The sequence below is a fragment of the Lontra canadensis genome, unplaced genomic scaffold, assembly GCF_010015895.1.
Source record: "Lontra canadensis isolate GAN:19392208 unplaced genomic scaffold, GSC_riverotter_1.0 scaffold6, whole genome shotgun sequence".
Classification (NCBI taxonomy): Eukaryota; Metazoa; Chordata; class Mammalia; order Carnivora; family Mustelidae; genus Lontra; species Lontra canadensis.
In genome coordinates, this window is record NW_022631000.1 from 31,911,330 (window position 1) to 31,917,341 (window position 6,012).

Here is a 6,012-nt window from a genome sequence, read left to right on the forward strand (position 1 = left end):
TACATGAAAATTAACAAGGTATGCTTTATAATTTTCCATTGTGTTTAGAGTCCTAAATATTAGACTTTATAGTTTGGCTTTGAATGTAGGGTTTTCCTCTGCTAGTAACAGTACTCTAGACTTTGAATCAAAATTTATTCCAACAGTTTGTTTCCTTTTTTTTTTTTTTTTTTACACAGATCAGCCCAAATCTGAATTCATCAGTGTGGTTCCACCAAAGCCTTCTGGGCTCCATTCCACACTGCAGTATAAGTTAAGGTCTTTCTGATAGCAACATATTGTGGACTGATATTTGTATAGTTTAATTTTGCTGCGTAGGTTCACAACCAAGCTGTGATCTGCATGAGATCCAAGTAGGGAGCCAGTTCATTTGAAAAGAATTAGGATCCAGCGGAGAATTAGCTGATAAATACAAAAGGTTTGCTTAACCAAGTAAAGTACTTATAGAGCAGCGATTACTTGTACAAGTTTTGTCCTTTATGTTTAATAGTCATAAGTGCTGATCCATGCAGGAGTTCTCTTAGGAGGCTCCAAAAAATACTAATTACAGGGGAGTAGGGATATAACTACATTCTGACAGATTACATTGTAAAGATGTTTGCCCAGAATGAATGATCCAACGCCTTACTTAGCATACTAGCAAGAGCTTTTTTCCAGAAACTTAAGCTCTGATGAAAGCATCTCCCAAGGTTACAAAGCACAGCACCTTGAATAAATCCAAGAAAGACCACTTTGCTTCGGGAAAAACTGGCTGAATCTCAAAGAATTGAGATTGCCCTAGTACCATGAGCCTTATGTGAGTTATAACAAGGCTTGAACATCTGAAGGAGTCCTTAGAGTAGGTCGGACTCCTATTGGCAGTTCTAAGAAATTAGGTGTTTTGTTTATTATTCTTTTAGTTTTGTTAGTGGTACAATGTAAATGTTCTGATTTCACTTCTGTCTTGGCAAGAGTTTGATGAAAGATTTTATTAATGTCATTTAAAATAGTGAACTTGTTTATCATCTGTGTATTTTAACCTTTACATCCAAATAATCTTTAACTTTGAAGAATTGAGGTGGGAGTGAAAATTAATATCTCACGGTCTCTTGTTTTAGTCTGAGATGTAAAAACTAGAAGTGATAAAAATTTAATTTATATATTATAGAGACTGACTCTTCTCAATCACTATCGAAAGTAAGGCATGTAGAAACAGATGGAGAAAATAAATTCTTAAATAAGAGCAGATTGGGAACTCTGGAGATTTGTAGGTTCCATAGAGGTTTCTGGTTTCAATATCATTGAGGTTCACCGATTTCAAATAAATTGAATAACCAATTTCACTGGTTTCAAAATAATTCTTTCCCCCAGAAGCTGAAAGTGATTTCATATTTAGATGCACACCAATATGAGTTCAGATACTACAGAAGATAGTATGAAGATTTCCTAGATGAACATGGTGGTAGTCTGTAGCTCGCTGATCATGGGTCTGGGAATGTGGTAAATTCCTTTCAGCAAAATAGGATTTCTGGCCCAGAGTGAGATTTGAGCCAGCAATTGCAGGGGCATGTCGTGAAAAGACAAGAGGCTCTTCAGAATTAAAATTTAGGCTCAAGGATGCAATTTAATTGCCAATCTGGCTTGGCAATCTGTTAATGGGCTCAGTAGGAATGTTCTAAGAATATGGAGGAGAAAAAGGAAATGCCACAGGGAACAGAAAGAAAATACCAGACGGAGAACAAGGAACCCAGGATTCAGTAATGGTAATAGCAGCTTAGTCTTAAAAACTCGTTAGGAATCTTTTTAAGGTTCTTATTCACAGGTTTTCAAGACTCTGCCCAAACTCTTACATGGAAAAGAATCAGCTTGAAATGAGGAGGAAGAGCGCATATGAAGTTCCATCAATGTGAACTCACTGCTTTATACATCTGTTGGCTGCTACCTGTAATTACCACTTCGGATGTTTTTCTTTGGCTACGTATTGTATTGAAGCATGTATTCAACCATGACAAGTTAAACTGCCTATGTGGGTGATGTTCAAGGGACCTATGAGACCAGAAGCTTCATTTATCACTGAGGCTTTTCTCGATTGCCTTTATGTGTTCTAAATCCTGTGGTATGTTGGCAATGGTCCATCACTGCTCTCACAGAATATGTGCCTGTGGTATTTGATAGATAATGTGGTTTAAGGTTGTGAAATCTTGTTTTTATCATGAATTTACGCTTGTTCACCCACCCCCACATCCCTCTTTCTTCAGTCATCCCACACTGGGGACTGTTTCTCCAGGAAATGCTGACTTTTGCTGACTTTTGTTCACAGTTTCAGCTGACTTCAAGAACCTTTGATAATTCATTTTCACAAAGTTCCAACCTGAAGCCAGAGGTTCAGACAAGGAAGGACGCTACTTTCTGGAGACCTGGAGTCCTGGAGAGAGTGCTGAGTCTGGCCAGAGGGGAAAACAGTTTAGAGGAAAGAGAAAGAAATAAGAGTAAGGGAACAAATAGCAAAATTACAGGTAATATCTGGAGGGAGCTGCCCCCTAGGGATCAGGTCTAACACACTTAATCAAATATAGCTTCTGTCATTCACACAATGTGTGGGTGTGAATCTATTCTTGGCTTTTCTCCCCCCACGCACCCCCCTTCTGTGGTTACCCTTCTTACATGGCCTTTGGGGGCATTTTAGTGCTGTTTCATTTCTCTATGCTGAAGAAAGAAGGAACACAGTTTCCCACTGATGTATAGTTCACACCCTTCATTCCATCACACCGCAGAATAATGATGGAGTTGAATCAAGTGTGTATAACTGTCATTCCCTCATATCCACCCCTTACCCCACCTTCCATTGTGCCAACTTCATCAAGCTCTTGAATTATTTTAAATCCATCTCTGACCCTTTCCTGCTACAGGTAATTACCAGTGTAAGCAGCACAGCAGAATCATGCTTTCATTACATATCAGTGCCCTGTATAAAAATCTACCGAGGCTTCTGTTACTTTAGGTTTTGTTATTACTATTTTTTTCTAAATTTAGCTTTCTGTCCACTAAAACCTCTCTCTCTAGTCTTTTCTCCTCCCACTTCTGTGGCTCTCAAACCGGGCTGATCATTAAAATCCCCGGGGAAACTTTTAAAAATAAACCAATGCCTGGGTCTGACCTCTAGAGTTTTGGGTTAAGTGGTCTTGGGTGTGGCCTGGAGGGTAAGTTTTGTTTTTGTTTTGTCTTTTTTCCTTGATTTTAACTCTTAAGTGTTTCTAACTCACAGCCACTAGTTTAGAGAAGTGGTTCTCAAAGGGGTTGCAAATCAGCTGTATCTGCATCACCTGGGAACGTTTTAGAAATGTAAAATATTGCACCTCATCCCAGATAATACTGAATCAGAAACTCTGACAGTGGAAACCAGTAATTTGTGCTTTAATAAACCCTCCAGGTGATTTTGACATATTTGAAAACTGTGCTGTCCTCTAGCTACCTGTGGTTTTTGAGAACCTGCCTTGTGTCTGGCCCAAATTGAGATAGGCTTTAATATCAAGTACACAATGGATTTTGAAGACCTGGTACAAAAACAGAATATAAAAGTCACAAGTTAGGGGTGCCTGTGTGGCTCAGTGGGTTAGAGCCTCTGCCTTTGGCTCAGGTCATGATCCCAGGGTCCTGGGATCTAGCCCCGCATCAGGCTCTCTGCTCAGCGGGGAGCCTGCTTCCTCCTCTCTCTCTGCCTGTCTCTCTGCCTACTTGTGATCTCTGTCTGTCAAATAAATAAATAAACAAAATCTTTAAAAAAAAAAAGTCACAAGTTATATTTTAAACTAATTACAAGTTGTAATGATAATATTTTGGGCAGACTGAATTAAATAAAATTATTAAGATGAATTTCACCTATTTTTGTAATGTGCCTTCTAGGCAATTTGAAATTAAATGTATGGCTTGTATTACATTACTATTGAACAAAACTGATCTAAAATTTGAGAACCACTGATCTATGCCATCACTCTTTTCCTATAAAGAGTTTTTTCATAACAGTTTAATCAGGACACAGCCTGGATGTTTGATTCCACACGTCTGTACATTTCACAAAACATCCCCGTCACCAGAAGATCCCCCCCCACCCACTCTGCATACTTGTCCCACTGACTGACTCTTTTTGGTTGAGTTTTCAGGTTTTTTGTTGTTTTGTTTTGTTTTTAAATTTCAGAAGTATCTCTCAGCTGCTCCAGCCTATGGTAACTCCCTTTTTCTGTTTTTGTAGTTCCTGATGCCAGAACAAAAGAGTCAGCAAGGTAACAATGATTAGAAAATTCAGAGAGGGGGCGGTATTTGTGCTCAACTTTCAACAACAGTTGGAAATCAACAACAGTTCGAAAAGGAGACTGACAGGTCCATCAGGCTGACGCAGTGAGGCTGGTAATTCCTGGATATGAAAGGCCATTTGCATCCCCATCATGCAGGACACTATTTGTCCCCCAAGGCAGAAACCCAGTAGACAGATGTGTCTGGTGGACCTTACGGGCTAGATAGACAGAAGCACAACTGTCAGAAAAATGGTAAAAGCTACAGCACCCAAGAAGAAGGTCTTCCCATGTTTCTATTTTCCTGGGATAATGACAGAAAATTCAGAGGTTAACTGATGTCAGTAACTTGTAGGAATCAAGCCATCTATTTGAAACTTTTGTGATGAAGGGAATGGGAAGGCAGTAGAGAGGGCTTTATTACTGTAATTCAGTAATACCTTCAGGGATTTTTCTTATGTTTCCTGTGTTTTAGCTACATCGAAGGATAGAAGAGAGACCAGATAACCTGAAAACTCCACTTTCTGTTTAGGATTCCACTGTCCACATCACACAAGGCCAACTAAGAACAGCAGAGAGGTAAAGTCTATTCTCTCAAGTCTATTTAAATCCTGACCATCCTCTCCACTCCCGGCATTCCTCTGTGTTCCCAGGATGCTCTTTCAGGTCAATTCCCACCAACATGTGATACTAAAACAGAAAGCAGAATGATGCTGTGAGGGGTGTGAAAGGGGAGTTTCTAAAGTGGAAAATTAAAAAGCAAATCATGTTTCTCCTTCTGTGTGACTTATCTGCTAACCCCAGACCACTCCAGTCCATGAATTTATTCTATTCCTTCTCTAGTCATTATTTTTAGAAAGTTAATGTTTAATATTTTCCAGAAAGAACCGTTTAAACCACCACACAACCCAGATGCTCTAACAGTTGCTTCTAGCACTTCAAGAAGTTCTTGCATGAAAACATGGATTTGATTTTTATAGGCTCCTCATGGGAACAAGCAGTACCTCCAGAATTGATTGGAACTTTCTGCCTCCAGAATCCTTTAATCCTCATTAATAGGAAGAGAAATATCTACTTGCAAAGACTTTCTCAGACTAAATAGTGATGTTTTAAATTCAATCAAGATATATGAATCCCAAGACAATGAAGTACCTACGTGTGATATTATCAAGTTATAAATGACCAAATTTTCATCACCACCTTGAAGAAAAAGGCTAAAAAAAAAAAAAAATGAACCTACTTACAAATTTAAAAACCTGTAAAATACCACCAGCCAAGCATGGGATTCGAATAATGCCTTTCATCAAAGTAGAACATTTCTTTTAGGTGTAGATGAATGTCTTGCAAGTTATCACACAGTGCACACTGTCATAGCCACACTGGAGAGAAATGTTATAATATCTTGGTAGGTGGTTTTTTTTGGTTTTTTGTGTGTGTTTGTGTGTGTGTTTAGTGACAAACAATAAGATCAATAAAAATACAAAAGAGTAGATTTAAAATGCAAAAATCAATTTTAAAAGGGGAGTGGAAGGCCAAAGAATTTATTGTGTTTCTAAGATCTGTGCTCTCTTGGTCTATTTTACTTTTATATCTTTTCTACCTAGATATTCTTTTGGTTTCCATTTCCCAGGGACCATCTAGCCTATTGCCAAAGTTGTGTTGCTGACATCAGTTTTCAAGATCAAGAGTAGTGCTCTTTTTTTCCCCCAAAACAACTGCATATTTCAAGTCCCCCCCCCCCCGC